The sequence below is a fragment of the Mustela nigripes genome, chromosome X (genome assembly GCF_022355385.1).
Source record: "Mustela nigripes isolate SB6536 chromosome X, MUSNIG.SB6536, whole genome shotgun sequence".
Classification (NCBI taxonomy): domain Eukaryota; kingdom Metazoa; phylum Chordata; class Mammalia; order Carnivora; family Mustelidae; genus Mustela; species Mustela nigripes.
In genome coordinates this window covers 9,603,982-9,624,975 of record NC_081575.1, presented here as the reverse complement: position 1 = coordinate 9,624,975, position 20,994 = coordinate 9,603,982, and positions in this window count along the sequence as shown.

Sequence of the window (20,994 nt, the reverse complement as noted above, 5' to 3'; positions counted from 1 at the left end):
TTGGGTGAGCCTGGTGGTGGCTATTAAGGAGGGCAGATATTGCATGGAGCTCTGGCTGTGATGCATAAACAGTGAATCTTGGAACACTGAAAAAATAAAGTGTAAAAAAGGGAAAAATAGTGTAGAACAAGGAGAGATTTGAAGCACAGAGACCAGTTAAGAGGCTATTGTAGTAATGCCGGGCAGAGATTACGAGGGCCTGAAATAGGGGAGTGGCACCAGGGACAGAGACAAATAGAAGGATTTTGAGAGCTATTTTCAAAGGTAGAACTGACAGGAGCTGTGAGAAATGAAGCTCAAGATGTAGGCCTGAAAGAGCATATAAAGGACTTTGGACATTACGTTAAGGGAATCAGATATGATCCTAGAGGATAGAAGTTGCAAAATGGTGATCCACAATCCCACTAACCTGCAGACCTATGTTGTTTTCTCCACCCTCAAAGGATTAAGAAAATGAATTACTTGCCAACATTCAAAAAAATCAAGAGACGTAACATGAAAGTCTGGATTTATAATTTCTCTTGAGGAGGAAAACAAAGGAGATCAGGCAAAAGGGGCTCACAGTTCTGCATGACACCTCCAGGCTGGAGCTAATCAGCTAATAGGCTCTGGACTTCTTGGGCCGGCTGCACTCATTTCTGTTGCTTAAGACAACTGATACTATTCCTTTTGTTGGAGGTAGTGAGAAGTTCCCTGAAATGTTTAAACTGGAAAGCTTCGTGAGCATTTTTAAGGTAGAGCACACCGGTGACACCACTGAGTATGAGCCGGAAAGAGACAAGATCAAAGACAGTGCAATGGTTCAGGACAGCGCCCCACCCCCAGAATGTGCCAGCCACTTCGGTATTCAGATTATTTTGAGTTGACACTTGAGACCCAACCCTGGGGGCTCAAGAGAAACTTTTGTTCCTCCCTTAACCACACAGAAGAACCTGAATTAGGGGTCCAGAATAAGGGTTATTAGCAGAGATAAATTTTATCGGAGTGACTCATCTGTATGGTAGGGCAAACATCTAATTACTAAACATCTACCCTTCTCATTGCCCTGTGAAATAGATTCTTTTTCTCTTGAATCCCAGCCCTACACCCCCTTCTCCTTAATTCAGAATGACTTATACACCTTATTTTGCCTGTCTTTGGAATTTCCACATCTATGTGGATTTCCCATACGTGTACCCTATTAAATTTTATTTTCTCCTGTTCATCCGTCTTATGTCAATTTGATTCTTAGTCCAGCTAGATGGACCTCTGGGGGTGCACGAGTTCTTGCTCCCAACAACAAGAAGACCAGTTCAGAGACTGTGGCAGTATTACACGTTGGAGAGGAGGACACCTGAGCTAGGACTACCAGCGGGTAATCCTAATGGAAAGGAAAGGTCAGCTTGCAGATCTATTCAAGGAGCTGAACCAACAGGACTTAGTGATGAACTGGGAGTGGGAGTAGTGTGCAGAGGATGGAGTAGAATCAAGGATGACTGACTCTCAGAGTTTCTGGCTATGAGGATCTGGGTTTAGGTTAAAACTACAGAAGAAAAAGCTAATTGCAAAACGCAAATTCCTATCGTAAATTTCAACACATTCGTTATTTTCTCAGGGAAAACAAAGAGCTGCTCAGTGAATCACGGACTATATGGAAAACTAACCCAAGATGCTACTTGCCACCCCAGAAAATAAATGTCAGAAGACAAAAGCTGACTTCAGGTACAACTGGATTCATAATCAATCCCTTCTCCTTATATGGCCATATAATCTGCCCTACTGTGGGCAAGACGAACATATGGACTTCAAAAGCTAAGTGAAGGAGAACACGATGAACGAGCATAAAGTGAGGACACAAATCCAGCCCGTTACTCCCACTATTCATAGTCCACTAAGGAAGTAGTTCTACACTATCTAGATGATGCCTATGGATGTTTATTAGAAGATTATTACAAAGACTTGACACGTAAACTTAATTCCATTTTATTCCATATTAGCTAAGTCTGCCAGTAATAATAAATGTTGTCCTGAGGGGAAGAGGAGCGATTAAGGCAAATGAAATAACCATTACGCCATTTCTTCTTTTCATACACACAATAATATATAGTTCACGGAAAATGAGCGTTTACAATGATTACAGAAGTGTAAATATTTACCAATATAGTGATTTAAATGTTCTGAATTAGATGTAAATAAAGAGCCTTCAATTCTCTATCAAAAGAAGATGAATCCTGATTTGCATTTTCATCGTTATTTACTATCAATTGTAAAGCTACCGTCAGGGGGAAAGCATCTACCTAAAACTGGGAGATTTTGCAAAGCTGACTTAAAGTAAAATAAAATACCCTCTTTATCATGACCTATTTTTCCCTTTCGTTCACCTCTCAGAGGAGGAGATGAATGGAGGTAGACTTGAAATAAATTAAACAGATGAAGACAACTTGTAGGCAAGTTGCAGACATCAACCCTTGATCGTTTATATTAAAAACTAACACTTATCAAATTCTCTTTCCAAGTCAAATAAGCAACCAGAAAGAGGCATTGCTAATTTGTCAAGGATACTTCAGCCTGAATTATGGTATGTAGCATGAACTGAGAATCTTATTATGGTAAATTTGCAACTCATGTCTCCAAATCAAATTTGCCTCTTTTCTACTACAAATGATGTATTTTTATCTAATAGCTCTTTTTCCATATTATCTACGTCTAGATGCTATTCTTCCATTTATATATTGTGTTGTATGTCAACGGCTTACATTCCCAGAAATCTAGCCCTTAATATCACCACCATGATCAACATGATTATACTAATTATATTGCTGTTAGACTCCATGGCATCAGACTGAGGTGATGTAATTATGGCTTCCAAGCAATGACTTTTATAGTTTCCTTCTTCCTATATAGTGTGTTTCGAAACAATATGCTCAAGGAAAATTAGACCTCACTACTAACCCGAATTTCAGAGGTTTATTTAACTCCAACAAGTTAAATATTCTCTGTGAATGTGTCGTGACAGATTACACTATTTTCCAAAGTTAACTAACTTTGATCCACTTGTATGTGCTTGGAGTCCCCATACTCTCCTGTAGTCCTCTTAACTAGAATTTTATCAACCCACTCTAACTGCACTTTCATCTTTTGACAGTGCCACAAACCAACCTGCTAACATTCTTGGAATCATAATGGAAGTGCACTGATGCCCTCATAGTTTTTCTGCATTTCAGATCTAACCCTAACCACAAAGAAGATAGAATCAGGGTATGAGGCGATGTGAACACAAATACACATGAAAATTTTGTTAGTTTTTTTTTTCTTTTGTTGCATTTGATTCCACCCATCAAACCATCACCAAAGTCTAAATAAATGTGATTTGAGACATCTGGGGAAACTGTTCTATTGATGGTTTTCATTTTATCTGAAACAAACATATTTATCTTCTCCCAGGATGCGAAGAATCTGCTGGATGTCATTTAAAAGTTCAGCAACTTGGATTATTTCTCTCTGACCAACACTTGTCCCTTGTTTCTAATTTATGAAGAACATTCCAAGGAGCTTTGCTCCATAAAGAGAACAGTTATATATAGATAGACTCAATGAACGCTTTTTTTTCCTTGGCTTTCCATTTACTAAGGACAACAGATGGACATTCTAAACCGTTAATAAATGCAGACGAAAGATGATATGCTGGCTGGCTGGCTGGCTGGTATGTTAGCAGAGTTTCCCAAGAAAAAACAATGACTTAAGCTAAGATGAATGCTCCCCAGTTGTTTAAATAGATGGTTCAACACTTGTTTTACTAGGTAGTAAACACACGCAGTGTTAACCGGCAATTTACAAGCATTTAATAATCATATAAATGTATCATAAACTGATTTGAACGTTGGACAGTTTATTGTTATCCTCAATAAAGGGCTTTGGAGGCAGAACACATAATTATTTTGTAATTCCATTTAAAAGGGTAGAGAGCTAATCAAGCATGTTGCTAATAAGAAACAATCAGATGGAAAGACCACACAGCTGCTAATTTCCATAATCCATACTGCATATTCCTGCTCGGATCCTAGACCACAACTCTATTCCGAAATCCTGAATCACAGTGGCTTTGCACAGTCTTCCATTTTGGTCACCACTTTCCCAAAATATTGTTAAGGTAAAAATAGAATAAACATACAGACATAGCCTTGGACCAATATGGATCACATAAAAAGAATGACTGTCTAATCAAAGTCTATACAAGGTTAACAAACTTAGGCATGCCTACAGTCACTGGGTACTTGAATGCCAAATTAGTGTAGCCATTTTCAAATAAACTTGAGAATTGGAATCTGAAATGTTTGACAGTGCCTAATGAGCCATCATCATAAGCAATAGAGTGTTAAAATGGAAAGAGGAAAATACTGTTTGAGATGCAGTTTTCCTGATTATTTTTAGATTTTCCACAGTCTTATTTCCCTAATGCAAATGGCATGGGAATGACTATTTTTTCCTAATTTAGATCTAAAACTGATGCACTGTAACCAAATAACCAGACATCAATTTTATCCAAATTCCTTGATCCCAAATACACATAAGAATTGTAATACTTGCCTATATTTAGTAGGAATGATCATCTGGCATGCACAAATGTCATCCCAAGAAGCCCTCTTAGTCTATACATGTAGGTAAACGCTGAAAGTTATGTGAAAGAGGTCTTTTCATGGAAGCTGATGGCAGTTATGAAGAATTTCACTGATACTTTTGTGTGCAAAGACTCCAGAAGAGTCTCTGCAGTCCAGAGCAGGATCTGGGGAGGGGGCTCAGCCTGGGCAAGGCTGCTGCAGTTGGAATTAGAACTTGTATCCGATGCCAAGGGCCCCACCCCAGAGCCATGGTCACTGACTGCCTCCCTGCTGGAGGAGACACCTCAGAGGCCTCCAAGGAAGTCAGAAGTTGAGTCTGCAGCAGGATAGCCCAGTCCGGCAGAACAGCCAGTCCCCAGTGAGGCAGGGTTAAGGTCTCCATTTGGCTTCGTGTTTCTTGCAATAAGCTATGCTTTGGTGTTCTCCTCTTTCGCTCCTTGTTCCCTAGAAACAGCCACTTCTCCATCAGACTGGATTTCATGATATCTTTTGTTTGTTTAAGCCATTTTCTTAGTCCCTAAACACCACCAGTACAAAAGACTGTCTGACAGAGCTATCCCAACATTAACTATAAAAGGGATAATGCTGTCAGTTCAGTAGCCTCAGACCTCTGACTTCTGCTCTTCTACTGTTTGGCCGTCATAATTTTGCTCTCCTTCCTCCCCAGGATCAGCAGAGTTTAACTTTCATTAGAATTCATTAGAATTCATTTTCTCTTGCATGTTCTCTCCCTTTTCTTATGCTCCCCAGAGCATAAGACACTGCTCTTCCCAGAGTTAAAATGTCCACTTGATACTTTATTTTCTCTTTCTCTAGAACTCTGACATCTGCTTTGGCTCAAAATCACAGTGGACTGGTTAGTAGGGTATGCTAAACCAAAAGGCTTCAGTTAGGTGAATATCCCATAGATAAACAGAATGTATTTTCCATGTTAATCCTCTCTGAATCCAACAAGAGAGTACTCTGCAGAAGCATGTCAATCAATTAAAAAGGCAAATATCAGAGAACTACAGAATGTCAGAGCTGGATGGGACAGTTGGAGGTCATCTAAAACAACCCCCTCATTTTTTCACGTGAGGAAATCAAGGCCCAGTGAGGGTGAGTTGCCACAGGTTTCAGTGAGTTAAGAACAGAGCTGTATATGAACTATGTAGCAGAAAGTACAATGATGTCTGTAACTTGGTATGAAATGCACTCCAAAATAAGATGGATTGAGAAACAGAGGGAGAGATATGATAAGTCAAGTGCAGTAAAATATTAATGACAGGATCTAGGTGGAAGGTTCATGATTGTTTGCTGTAAATACTTTCACCTTTTCTGTATATGCTTGAAAACTTCCATAATAAAATACTGGGCATTTGAACACTGCAAAAGCCTTACGCAGCTAATAAGTCACCAAGACTGGGGATAGATGCTTCCTGACAGGTTTGATGGATGCATGAGGGCATGCTGGGTCCGCAGTCATGGTAGATAACCTAATGTAGACTCTAACATAGAGAATACACTTCTTTAAGATGCATTAGAGGTATTCCAAGAGTTAAAATAGGTTTGATTTAGTCAGGACTCTTTCAATTTCAGGTGAAAGAAAATCGCCTCAGACTGACTTAGCAAATAAAGGGACCATACTGGTTTCCATAAATGAAAAGTCTAGGGGTAAACCTGGCTTGACCCTCTGTCTCCGGGCTCTGCTTCCTTTTGCAGTGGCTCCATACTCATTCAGGCTTTCCCTTTCTAGTTACAAAAGTCTGTATGCTCCCTGTTGATATCCTCATAGGCCCAAACTCAGAAAAAATGAGAGCATGCCTCTTCCAACATAGAAACAAAAGTCTAAAGAGTGTATTTCATTTGCTCTGCCTGAATTATGTGCCTGTCCCTAAACCAAAAACTATTTGCCAGGATACCGCAATACTCTGACTGGGCATGTCCAAACTGCCATGTGCATTGGGACTGTGAGGAGGGGAGGGGGGTGTCCCAAAGGAAGCTCCAATTTGTGTTCCCAAAAGCCTAGGGATGTATAACAAACCATTACAACGAAATGTTATACCATTCGTTTGCTGTCAGAATTATCTCTTATATTGCTGAGGAAATCATCTTAAGGTCTGTGATGGGAGCAAGGAGTAGAGGTCCTAGATATGATTCAACTTAAAGTAGATTCCATAGTATGTTTGTGATCTGAGGAATGACTCCCCAAAGGATCACAAATGCAAAGGGTGTGAGTGGCCCATTTCAAGAATGCACCCAATGGGGGGAGGGGGGTGCATGGCTGCGTAGTCAGAAGAGCATGAGACTCTCGATCTCAGGGTTGTAGTTCCGGCTCCACATTCGGTGTAGAGAGTACTAAAAAAAAATGCACACAACTTCCTTTGGGACCATAATTCCTTGGAGAACAATCTAGGAGTTGGTGAAAAAGGAGCTTGAACTCTTGGTACACATGGATCCCAGACACATGGGAGAAATGATAAATTTCAAGACCCTCAAATTCAGAGATACTCTTGAAGCCACAGTCTCAGGAATCTTAGCTTTTTTGTAAGTCAAGTTAGAAGGAAAACCAGCAATAGTTCTTATCTCTAATTTAAGTTAATTTCCAAATAAACTTAAGAGTAGATGTGAAATATTTCATCAAATTAGGTTACATTAACTGGGCTAGTTATTCTGATTTGGTGATTATATCATCAAATATACTGTTCAATCAAGACCAGTTTTATCTTTATAATCATGAATTAAATTAAGCATAATTATAAATGCTCTAAAGTTAACTAGAGCTGTCTTTCCATTCCCTGTCCCAGGGGGGATCTGCTGGGCGGACTAGTGCTGGTCAACGGGCCAGGCAGCCATGAGCAGGGCAGTGACCGAACAGCCGCAGGCTGTTCCCAGATTACCCCCACCCCCCAGGGGAATATGTCTCTAATGGGTCGTGAGAAGGAGCAAGGCTGAAAGCCAAAGTCAGAAGCACAGTATGGAGCCAAAAGTTTTAGATAACCCAAGAAGATTAAAGCAAGAGACTATGAGTTGTGACCAGCAAAGGAAGATACCCTGGACAAATGCTAGAGATAAGGCTGCTGGCAATAGACTGAGTACGCTGGTTAAAGTATCCAGGGTGGGGGAATATACTGACCAGTTTCCAATAATGTCTGGCAGCGTGCTCACAAATCTAATTTGATTCAAATAAAAATAGCCTTCCAGTTCCAGGCTGACCTAAGCAGTTCTTTCTAAATGTAGAGTGCTACCTAGAAAATGTCTTGAAGAAATATTTAGCATGCAAAATTGGGATTCTAAAAGGGTCTTGATCCAGATATTTTCACCTGTATAATATTTTTGTATATATTGTGAAATTTTCTTTTTTCTACATTTTTTTCTCAGTTGTCAGGAAGGCAGGGCCCATCTTTCATTCCAACACGACCAGGTTGACAGACACAGTAGATGCATAAATTATTAAAAAAAATTATTTTCATTCATTCAAGAATTTTTTTTTTTTTTTTACAGATTATCTACTACATGCTAAGCTTCATGCCAGGCAGTGGGAATGCAATGGTAAGTAAAAATAGACAGAGGAATGAGAAGTGTCTGGAGGCGGTGCTGACAGGTTAGCAGGGGCCAGAGCATCTAGAGCTTCACGGGTTACATTAAAGAGTTTGGCCTTTATTCTAAGAGCAATAGAAAGCCTTTGGAAGATCTGGAATTGGGAAGGGAGTTGTTGTGATGATACCAAAGATCACGGTGGCTGCTGTGTGCAGGGTAACTGGAGGGGACAGGTGGGGACACAGGGAGATCAGTTAGAAAGGAGGTCGCCGCAGTAGTCCAGGGAAGATGGGAGGACAATTTAAACAAAGGTGGCGATTGTGGAAAATGAAATAAGATTTTAGGGACAGAATCTGCAGGATTTCCTGATGAATTAGACATCAAGAGTGTTGGTGAGGAAAAATTAGGTGATAAGGATAACACGCATGGAATAATCTAGAACTTGACTTAATAGCAAATTCACTCCCTCTATAGGGGTTCCTGTATTAGACAGAGCAGCCCAATATCAGTTTCCCCCACCTCTTACAGACTAGTGGTGTGTGTGTGTGTGTGTGTGTGTGTATATACACATTCACAACACTTTACAGAACATTCAGCTTTAAAAGAAGGCCTTTTCATTTCGCAAGGACCAGAAAGGACATTCTGTGCCGACCTAAGAGAAATAACAAATATGATATTGAAGGTGTAGTACTTTCTTGATGTCATATTCAAAGATTCTAATTAAAATGCAGGAAGCTATAAGTTCTCCTTCATTAACCACTATGGATTAATTATCTATAGCTAAATCTCAATTCCTGTCAAAACTATTTCAGAAACCACAAAGCAGGGAATGAGAAACACAGGATATTGGAACCCATGCAACATCTTCCAAGAGAGAAGGATTTCATTTTAGTTATCCAGGCATGGGGAAGGCAGCATGGAGTAGAGTAACAGCAACGTTAGAGTCAGGTAAAGCTAAGTGAAAATCTTGGTTCTGCCACCTAATGGGTGTGTGACCTTGAAGCACATTATTTCTCCAAGTATTTACTTCTGTTTAAAATTCATTTAGCGGGTGTGCCTGGGTGGCTCAGTGGGTTAAAGCCTCTGCCTTCAGCTCAGGTCACGATCTCAAGGTCCTGGGATTGAGCCCGCATCAGGCTCTCTGCTCAGCAGGGAGCCTGCTTCCCCCTCTCCCTCTGCCTGCCTCTCTGCCTACTTGTGATCTCTCTCTGTCAAATAAATAAATAAAATCCTTAAAATAAAATAAAATTCATTTAGCAATCTTTGACTCACAGATTGGTCTAAGGATGAATGAGAGAACTCAACATAGTTTTTTCAAACACCCCTAATGAGTAAAACAGTACACAAGTCAGGATCACTGTTGGGTTGAAAGATAAAGTAAAAGATGTAAAATGTACGGCATGCAGAAGACAGGAAATAAATGAGAGCTATTAGGAGGAAGGGACACCCTGGGCCCGTTCCACATAACATAATAGGAAAAATATCATTGAGAAAAATTATTTATCTCATTATTACATCTCACTATTTAAATAAAGCTGGTATGAAACTACTTACAGCACCTTTGATGAAATTCTACTTCTTTTCAAACCAGTTTTGTGTGCACCTTTAAAAATAACTTACTTTTAAAATACATTTTAATTTATAATGTAGTCACTTGAAAAAAAAAAAAAAACATTATTCTGGAGTATATTAATGCCATGATGTAAAGTTCTCAGATTTACCTTACTTCAAATAGCACCTTATCAGAGAGATCTTCTCAGACTGTCCTCCATAAACTAGTAGCCTCTCCTCCATCCGACTCACAGACAATCCGTTGCTGTGGTTCTTCCCACCCCCCTCTATCCTCCACTGCTCTGCACGAGCCCTGATCACCGTCATCTGACATAAGGGGTGATTACAGACAGTCCCTAACTTACAATGGTTCCACTTGGGATTTTTTGACTTTATGCCCGTGCGGAAGTGGTATGCATTCAAGAGAAAGAGTAGTTGGAATTTTGGATTTTGATCCTTTCCTGGCCAGTGATATGTGGTCGGCTCCTCTCTTGTGAGGCTGGCCATCAGCAGTGAGCGGCAGCTCGCAGTCAGCCACGTGATCACAAGGGCAAACAACTATTCTGTACCTATACAGCCATTCTGCTTTTCACTTTCACGACACTATTCGATGATGTGAGATAGCCAACATGTTATTATAAAGCATGCTTTGTGCTAGCTGATTTTGCCCAAGAGTAAGTTCATGTAAGTGTTCTGAGCACCTTTAAAGTAGGCTAGGTGTGTTAAGCACCTTTTCGATTCACAATCATTTCAGCTTACAGTGGGTTTATTGGAACATAACCCCATCATAAAGTAAGGAGGATCTGCCCTTGACTTATTTATGTTCTATCTTTCTCCACTAGAATGCAAGCTGGAGGAGAACTGGACTGTTTTGTTGTGTTTCTTTCACTCGTTTATCCTTGGCACCTAGCTCTATACCTGGCACATAGTGGGCACCAATAAATATGTGTTTTATGTGAATCATAATGTTTCCACACACTTATCAAACCAAGATACAGCTACTAATATCAAATACTATAATAATGAAGTTTTTATGCAACCTATATGTACTTTACAGTTTAACTTTTCTTCAGCTCGTGTTTCCCATAAGGAGGTTAAGGAAGGCTTTAACTCTACTTTGCGGCCTGGCACCACATGGCTAATGCATGATTCCATCAGTGAAGCCCAATTCTAGAAAAAGCAAGTACAGTTGCAGTGTCACAAACATAGAAGTCACTTTGAATATGCAGAATAACAGTGTTCAGTTTGTATCTGTCATTTAATGAATTGCTTACTTTCTAGTTGAATTTCAAGTTTCTTGTATTAGTGAAAGTATGCAAATAGTGACTTTTTCCTCACCCTGAATTACAAAGGTTAAGGGCAAAGAATGAACACCTGCTGTGTGATATTGCTTTTGTACACATAAAGCAAAGATTTGAAGCTTGATTTATAAATACCTGCATAATAACAATGTATGATCAACAACCATTAAAAAAAAAAAAAAAAAAAAAACCCGGCTTCCTTCTGGCAGAGAGTTAAGCGGCATACTATGTTTGATCCAGATCTGTATTTTTCCCTTCGACACAAAAAAATGGGCTTTGCTAATATAATGATTTGAGATGATTTCTGGCCAACAGTGTCTGCTTAAGCCCCATCCAAGACAAACTGGGGAGTAGGCAGACCTTGGCTTTTGTGTGTTACCACCAGCAGTGTGATCACTCCCAGACAACAATGAGCTTCTTGAAATAGTCCCTTTCATCTCCCCATGACCTCTTCCTCTGCCAAATGTCCAGTGTGTAGACCCATCCTTCCACTAAAAAAAAAAAAAAAAAAAAAAAAAAATAGGTTAAAAGGCTAATTTAGGCTAAATGTTAAGCTCTTAATAATTTCAGAATAGGGGCGGCTGGGTGACTCCGTCAGTTAAGCACCCACCTTCGGGTCAGGTCATGATCCCAGGGTCCTGGGGTCAAACCCCCACGTGGGGCTCTGCATTCACTGGGGAGTCTGTGTCTCTCTCCCACTGTCTCTGTCCTTCCCCGCCTCTGCTCATGCATGCTCGAGTACACTCTCCCTCTCTCAAATAAATAAAATCATTAAAAAATAACTCCATAATAATTTTGGATTCAGATCTTAGTGAGACATCAGGCATCACCACCTACTACCTGGCTTTGGACAAGTCATGTAATTTCTCTTTGCTTCACTTTTCTCTTCTATAGAATGGAGATAATAATAGTACTTACCTCACAGGCTTGAGTGAAAATTAAAGAGTGAGTGTGTGTGTGTGTGTGTGTGTGTGTGAGAGAGAGAGAGAGCGAGAGCGCCAAAGTGCTTGGAACTTAGTGTTATTTAAGTACTTGCTAAAAGAGAGAAGTTATACAATAGAGTAAAATTAGTGCCAGAATCAAATTTGGATCTGATGAATTTGACTGATTTGATTTGATCTGATTTTTTCCATGACCTGGGCAAGTTACCTAATTTCTCTGAATCTCAGACTCCTCAGTAAAATGGGAATACTCCCTACTTTACAAAGTCAGATAAAGGATTACTAATGTCTTATATAAATCATCTAGAATATTGTCTGATACAGAGAGAATGCCTGGTATAGTATTAAAATTGTTCTTTGCAACTTTAAAGGGGATTATGGGATGCATTCATGTTATTCTAAACTAATGAATGGAATAGTGGCCTCAAGGGAATGGTTTCACTGAAGCATGAGGCCTTGAAGGTATTTTTTACACCAGACTAGTATTAACGATAAAAAACGTTGGTTTTAATACTACGCGGCAGATTGTATTTTCCAAAGATTATCACAGCAATTTTTCCGATGCCACATGCTCTTCTTCTTATGCAACTCTGAAAAGTCTAAAATATGTCCCCTCCCCTTGAACTTGGGCCTCGATGACTGCCCTTACCACTAGAGATGTTACGTGACTTCCAAAGCTAAGTCCTGAAAATGCCACGCAGTTTGCCTAATTTGTGGGGGATACTCCTTCTGGGGGATGCCAGCCACCATGGAACAGTAGACCCGCCCTCACACTGCCATACTGTGAGGAAGCCCAAACTAGCCTGCATGGAGAGAACAAATATATGGGGAGGCCCTAAGACTACATGATAAATGCTCAGTCAGAATGGCCCAGCCAAGCCCTTCCCAAATTCTGGAAGCTCAAAAGCAGTGAGAAATAGTAAAATGGCTGTTCTTTTAAGCCACTGAGTTTTAGAGTAATTTGTTACACGGTTTTAGATAACAGATCCACTGTGCCATGGTTTTATTGTGATTTATGATTTGGAAAGATCTTTTATTCTATCTTATTGTATCTTATTTGACACAACTGTCTCATGAAAACAGATATTGTCATCTCTTATGGCTAAGGAAATGGAAGATCTGAGAAGTTAAGTCATTTTCCAGAGGTCACACCGCCAAGAGCACTGGCAGAGCAGATATGCAAACACAGATCCTCCAATTTCAAGCTAAAAAGCTGTTCTCTCCACATCGTCCCTCTAAGAGTAAAGGACTTTGAGAACAATGATATCAAAACTGCTGATGATGCAGCTTTTTCTTGGGTTCACCAAACTCCTTATAAATACAGATTGTATAGGCAGATGTGATTTACTTCAAATTTTGCCTAGTAGTTTGGCTGATAGATTTCCATAGTTTGTACCATAATTATGAGTTAGTGTTGTTTTTAACTACTTCAAATGAAAAACTGAAGCATGTTCAATATTTACATTTCATTTTAGTAGATTTAGTCATTTTATCGTTATTCAATTTCACATTGTAGTTTTATGATTTCTCACTTGCATGAATATTAATCGGAATGGGAAATGTACTCTGTGATTTAAACCCATGTTTTTAAAAGTATTTGGGGAAAAAAATCTAATTAGGGCAATATGTCCTGAAAATATAATCTTTCTACAACAGGGAAAATTACTGCCATGTCATTGTGTTCTCTGAAAATGCACAGTGAACAAAGATAGCCAATTAAAAAAGCATGATAACTGCTCTCTTGAAATTCCTACAGGTAATTAAAAATGTCATGTTTTTATTTCATTGTGGATATTTTCAACATACAAATGCCTCTCTCTTCCTCCTGATAATTCTGACTACTTTTGTTTCTGATTGGTCATGGTGACTGAAGACTGTCTAGAGAGCACTGTGAAGTGAGCATCAAGAATCATCTCTCTTCCACACATTATAATGTAACGGGCATTTTCTGTGGTTCCAGACTGCAGTGCTCCAATGTGAATGGAGCATGGAACCAGGGACTTCATTTGACTTTCTCTCTTAAAAGATCCCCAATTCAGAATTCTAGTACTTTGGTATCCCGCATTTCTCTCCTTCAGTGATCATTGACAAAGAAATGTTTTTGAAGATAATATCAGCTGAGATTTTGATTTTATGGCTATTTTTAGAAATCTTTGACATGTAGCTTCCTGAAACTCAGATCGACGTCACCAGCTTGCCAAGGATTATAGAATATCAGAGCCAGTGGAGCCCCATGAGTTCATCTGGTGCAAACTCCTTGACAAACAGGCCAACTGAGGATCCATGATAGGAAGGACCTTGTCCACAGTCATACAGTAAACTGGTGGCTGCCTTCTCCTCTATCCAGAGCCCTCTTCTGCTAGATTTCCTTTGCTCAGTTGGTGCCCTTTGTCAATTTTTGCCACTGGGAAAGTTTTGCCCATTATCCCACCTCACTAGATCACACGTCAACATGACAAGGACAAAGTATATGATCCCCCACGGTCCCTCAAACCCTTCAACAGCCATTGCAACAAGTTTCATAAGACTGTGAAATGTAACTGGGTGATTGAACTCAAAGATGCACTAGTTATGCAAACACCAACCCACCCTCTGAAAACTCCTTGAACACAGTGTGACAAGGTTGTGAGTACTATCATAAACCATTTTCTTCTAAGACTGAATGCTTAAGAATATCCCCAGACTCCACCCCACCCCAGACAGCCACACGCTCAAGCACATTCTTTTCCTATTTGCCCCTCTGGCTGTTCTCAGTTGAAAACCTAGAAGGAAATATCTATTTTCCCCCTTCTTGGCTAGTATTTCCTTTGATCTTTCTCTTTCGTTCTTGACCAGCTTCTTTTGTTTCGAGAACATCTAAATGGGAGAACTTCCTCGGCTCACCTCATACTGTTGTGAGTGACCAGACTCACTCAAAAATGAATGAGTGTCCCAGGGCCCCACTTGCTAGGGAAGGAAGTTAGGACATTTCTAAACAGAAAGAAAAAAGAATCAGTGTTTTGTTTTTAATTAAAGTTATTAGCTTGGTTTTTTTTTTAATATTTTAACATTAAAAGTATAAATGAGTCATTTTCATACAAGTCAACCTCACCTTTAGTATGATCTATATGGGACAGATGAATTTTGAAAAATAAAATTAACTAGGTAATTCAGGAACCACCACTTTGATCTGGAAAGAAACAAATTTCTGTGGAGGCTTGAATTAGCCGTATCTTCCCTCTGTCTAAACTAAACTTAGTAAATAGTGCCTCATTTCTTCAACGTGTTTCAGAGTCATTATCCCAGGCCAAAGGGAGTTTGCTCCATTCAGCAACAGCATTAATGTGGCTCCAAGTGAGGTGTCAAGTTTCCCACCATGAACTCTAACACTGAGATAAACTGTCACAGCTGCAAGAGTAAGCCATGGTCCCAGGCCAGTCATCAGTATAGACAAGGCCACAAAGTGGGTATAAAGTGCCCTTGTAAAATGGAAAACACTTAATTAAGCAAACAATGAACCCCAGAGCTTTTCCCACAATATAGAGAAGTCCTCCAATGCAAAAACAACCCTATTATAAGTTTCTCCACGTGTCCCCCCCCCCCACATAATAGACACCTATATTTACATTGTGTTCAAAGCAAGGGGAAAAGAAATGATTTCTCAAATTTGGCGATTAATAGTATTTCAGTTTTAACGAATACCACATATTTAAGATTTGCACAACAATTTTATAAATGGGTGTTCCCAATCTTTAAGGTATGCATGCAGGAATCACCTGGAAAGCTTGTAAAAAGGCAGACTCAGATTTAGTGGGCCTGGGATTCCACGTTAGAAAACAAGCCCCCAGCTGATGCTTATGCTTTTAGTCTACACACAATACTTTCAAGTAGCAAGGCTCTAGGCTAGAACTTACCAACCAGTGTGAAGAAGTACTGCACTGACAACTGATATCCACATCCCTTGGGGCAGCTGGGCAGGATCTGAACGGGAGACTTGGGCAGTGAAATTTATCCTAGGGTGTTGTGCAAATATTATTTATCATTTTCTATGTGTTCCATGATAGAGGAAAGGTTTGGAGACACATCTGTAAGTAATAATGAAGGTTTACCATAATTCCCACCAGCCATAACTTACTGGGATCATGACCTGAGCTGAAGGCAGACGCTTAACAACAGCCACCCAGGCACCCCAGCCATAACTTATTCTTAACAGTAATAAAAATGGTCATTTATTGCACCTTTACTATGTGCCAGGAACTGTGCCAAATCTACGTGGCTTACTCACATAACTCTTATCACAATCCTAAGAGACGTCTGCTGTTATTAGCCCCTAGGTGACTTCAACTATTCCCACGGCTTTGTACTTTAAATATTATCTATATACTGGTGATTCTCAAATTTACACTTGCAGCTCTGACTTGTCCCCTGAACCCTAGGGATGTTCCCCAAGCTTACCTGATTTCTCCACTTGCTCCTCTCCCAAGCTGCTTCTACCTAACTGCTCCAGCTAAAAAGTGAAGGGTCATTTTTTTTTTTTTTTAACTACTCTTTCCCTCTCCCTACATACACATGTAATCCACCAGGAAATACTTTCAGCTCAACTTTCAAATGAAAATCTGAGTCAGTCTACTTCTATCTCCTCTGGCACCTTCAGCTCTGCCTCGGATCACTGCAACACCCCCTGGCTCTCTCCTGTCTCTCTGCCCTTCTCTGTGAGCACCTTCGGTTGTCTGGAGGAAGGTGCCATTTTCACTAGGGGAGCGGAGTCAGATAACAACAAACATGTATACGGTCCTCACTATATTTTAGACAAACTTTCAAAGTACCCTGCACAGAATAGCATATTTGATATTCACAGTAACTCCATGAGTCCTGTTCTATTATTATCCCCACTTTACAGATGAGGACACTAATGGATAGGGAAGCAAAGTAATTTGCCCCAGGTCACCTAGCTAGTGAACAATGGAACCAGGATTCAAACCAGGGCAGACTGACCTTAAAGCAAGTGATCTGAATGACTCTGCTCTGTTTCCTCTATGAAAGGTTTTGTGTGTCCCACTAAGGACTGTGCATTGTGACCTGAAGACCAGGAGAAGGAGTATTGAAATTGGCAAATCCAGGGCGCCTGGTTAACTCAGTGGTTAAGGGTCCAACTCTGGATTTCAGCTCAGGTCTTGATCTCAGGGTCATGAGATTGAGCCCTGCGTTGTGCTCCAGGCTGAGAGCAGGGTCTACTTGACATTGTCTCTCCCTCTTCCTCCCCCGCTGCCCGTCCCCCAGCTCATATGTGCTTGTTCTAATAAATAAATAAAAAATTAAAAAAAAACTGGCAAATCCACTAAGTCAATTACATGGTTTGTCTACAGACAAGTAAACAAACAAAGTCAAGCACATGATTACTTTTTAACTGAATTGATAATATGAATGAACTAAATCAAAACAGTCAGGTTGCTTAAGCGAATGGGCAGCTTCCCTTGGAAACTGCATATATTGCTCATTCTACCAGTCTACTATGGCCTTGTGAAGGTGTCCTTAAGGAACCCCAATTGCTTTAGATAAAGAACATTTGTCTGATGCCTCCATATATTTAGACCAGTATATATTTTTATACTTTTTGTCAATGTATAATTCTAGTTTGAATAAGAAGTAGAAGGGTATGAATACCAATCTCTTTCATGACTGTAACAATACCTTGCCTATTCTGAAAAGTATCTCTCAAGAGACTGGCTTGTACTTAACTTACCTCTTAGAAAATAAAACCTGGAATGTCATTCAGTACATCTCTGGCAGCAATCAGGCAATGAACTGGGCTAATAAAAAAGATCTATTCATGTCTATGACTTGTCTCTATGGGTTTGAGAGGAAAGCCACATAGTAGAGTAGGCACATATTCCCATGGTATCCTGTGCATGTGACTCTTTAAGCACTGACCACCACTGTATCAGTGCTTACTTGGTCATCTTCCCCACCGGACTAGAAGCTCCTCCAAGACAAAAACCGTATTTTGTTCAGCTTTGGATCCCAAACATGTAGCTTAGAAAAGAGTGAACCCCAGGTAAACGATTATTGGATATACGAGGTGACATTTCACATAGCTGATCACTCCTTCCTTCTTAAATACCTTTTTAAATTGGTATCTGGATACTACGGTCTTCTGGCTTCTTGCCTACACTTACTGGCTATTCCTTGTTAGTCTTCCTAGGTTCTACACTCATTCCTTTGTCAAAAATCCTCTCATGACTTCAAATGCCGTCTGTAAGTTGGCAATTCAACAATCTTTATCTTTACCCAGATCATTCACCTAAGCTCCAAATTCATGTAGTCAAATGTCTACTCCACATTTCCACTGAGGTGTCTAAACACAAGCCTAATATATTCAGTGTCTAACACTCGATTTCTATTTCTTAACCTTCTACTCTTACAGTCTTCCCAATCTTAATAAGTGGCAACATCATTTTTTTAATAGCTCAAGGCAAGAAATTAGAGTTTTATAGCAATGTCCCGTTGTCTCTCCTTTCATACTCTATTCCCCTCTTTCACCAGCTTTCACCAGCTCTATTACAACCATCCTAGTTCAAGCCTGAAATATTGTGATTTATAGGAAATATGTATTTGGTCATTCAGAAGACCAAAACACATCTCTCATATATATTCAGTCTGTTCCACAGTTCCTGGCTCAGCTTATCAAACCCATGGAATTTCCTGAGTAATGAGAGCATCTTTTGTTGTATTTGTTGTCTTGTCCCTGTTCCCCCAAAAAACCCCTTTAGAGCCATAAACGTGAAATGGGTGTAACCCAAGTAGTTTTATGTTAATGAGGTCACTTTTAGAAACCACCTAAGGATGAGAGCTGCTTACCAGGGACACCAACCATGATTAGAGGGTTGGAGTTTTCAGTTCTACCCCCTGATTTACGGGGAGGAGTGTAGGGCTGGAGGTTGAATCAATCACCTATAGCCACTGATTTAATCAATTATGTCTATGTAATGAAGCCTCTACAAAAACTTAGAAGGAGGGAATTTTAAGAGCATCCAGGTTAGGGAACCAGAATATTTCCATGTGCTGCAGTGCCACGTTCCAAATTCCACAAGGACAAAAGCGTCTTTGCTCAAGACCTAACCCCATGTGGCTTCATCCGGCCGTTTGGTTCATATCCTCTAATATCCTTTGTAATGAACTGGCAATTTGGTGAGTAAATGGGTTTCCTAAATTATGTGACACACTCTAAAAAAATAATTGAACCCAAGGAAGGTATTGTGGAACTCTAATTTATAACCAGTCATTCAGAAGCACAGTTAACAACCTGGTCTTGCTATTGGCATCTGAACTGGGGTGGGGGGCAGTCTTGTGGGGCTGAGCACTTAATTTGGGGAATATAGTGCAGTCTCCAGGTAGTGTCATATTTGAGTTGAATCACAGGACACACAGCTGGTGTCTGGAGCATTGGTCTTTGGCACAGAAGGAAATCCCCATTCTACAAGTTGGACTTGGGTCCAAAACCCAAACAAGCCACCGTCGATCTCTTGCCTCAGTTACTGCAAAGACCTCCCAACTGGTGTCTCTGTTTCAATCCTTGCCCTACTATAAGCACTCTAACAGAATATCCAGGGAAATCCCTTGAGAACCTACAGCAGATCATATGACTTCTCTGCTTAGAACCATCCAGTCGTTTCCAAAGCATACTTTTGGAATAAAAATCCAATTTCTGTACAGTCCCTTACGGGCCCTCATGGCCTGCCTGTTTCCACCCTTGTGACTTCCTCTCCGAAACCCACTCACTCTGCGCCTTGTGCTCCCTGTCGCACCTGCACTGGTCTCTCTGCGGCTCGGTGGGACAAACCAACCACATTTTTGTTGCTTGAACTGTTCTTACTTCAGCTCACCTTCCTTCAGGTCTCTTCTTAAAGGCTTCTTTTTAAGGACTTTTCCCTGCGAACCCAATATAAAGTAGCCCACATCTCATTCCCATCCAGTTCTATCCCTGTTTACTCTAAATTATTGGATTGTCATAGTACTTATCACGATCTGACATGTGTATATATATGTGCTTTTTCTTACTGTCCTGCCTCTAGGCTGTAAGCACCACGAGGGCAGGGGCTACCCGTATTTTCAGTACGCTGGAACAGAGTGGGAACCCAATGAATTTTTCTTGAAAAAAAAAAAAAGAGATTCTAGAGAGCAAAAAGACAAACTGTAATTATACTGGAGCTCGTGAAACCAATTCCAAATCCCCAGAATCTGTGAGTTCAAATTACACTCCTCATCTATCTGTATCAGCTAGACCATTGACTCTGTCTTCCAGAATTCTGTACTTCTAATGCCTAGCAGAGACCATGGGACATGGAAGGTACTCAATAAAAGCTGAATGAAGGAACATATTTTACCATTAGAAAGAAAGCCTAGCTATTTCAGCTTGTGCCCCCTAGGTTGATATGAGACAGACTTATTAAAGATGATTGTAAAATACTTTACAATTGTCAGGCACCAGGAGCATGCATGATAGCAGTTGGAATTTTATTTAAATGGAGAAGCCATTAGCACTGTGGTTAATTCAGTGATCTGATTTGTCCACAAGGGCCCCTTCATGTGGCTCTAACAGCCCTTCTCTTATGAGGGAATTAACCTGCTTGCCTTTGCAGAGTAGGAAGATAGGGGCATTACAGATGAAATCACAGCATTGCTTAAGAGTTAAGTCCTGTAAAGCTTTGTATTTACACCCACCTAGAATCATCTGGGAATGACCCAGAATCATGAAGCCTATTCTAAAAAAAAGTGAAATTATGCCTGAGTATCAGGGAAATTCAGTTAACATACAAAAATGTTAATTTCTAAGAATTATTCATCAACATTAAAAATCTAGGCTTTTAAATAGTACTCATTTATTTGTTTATTGTAATTTTTAAAAATTCCTTGAATAAATTTTCTTAAACTTCAACATTTCCTCTATATGATGGTGACTATAAAATGTGATACTCAAAACAGAACACTTTGAGAGTAAAAGAGGGCCCTAATGATCATTTTCATTTAGCATACAATCAAAATGAGACTGCCTCGGGCCACCTGCAACAATGGGGTCTCTCTGTCCAAAAGTATGTGGATAAGCTT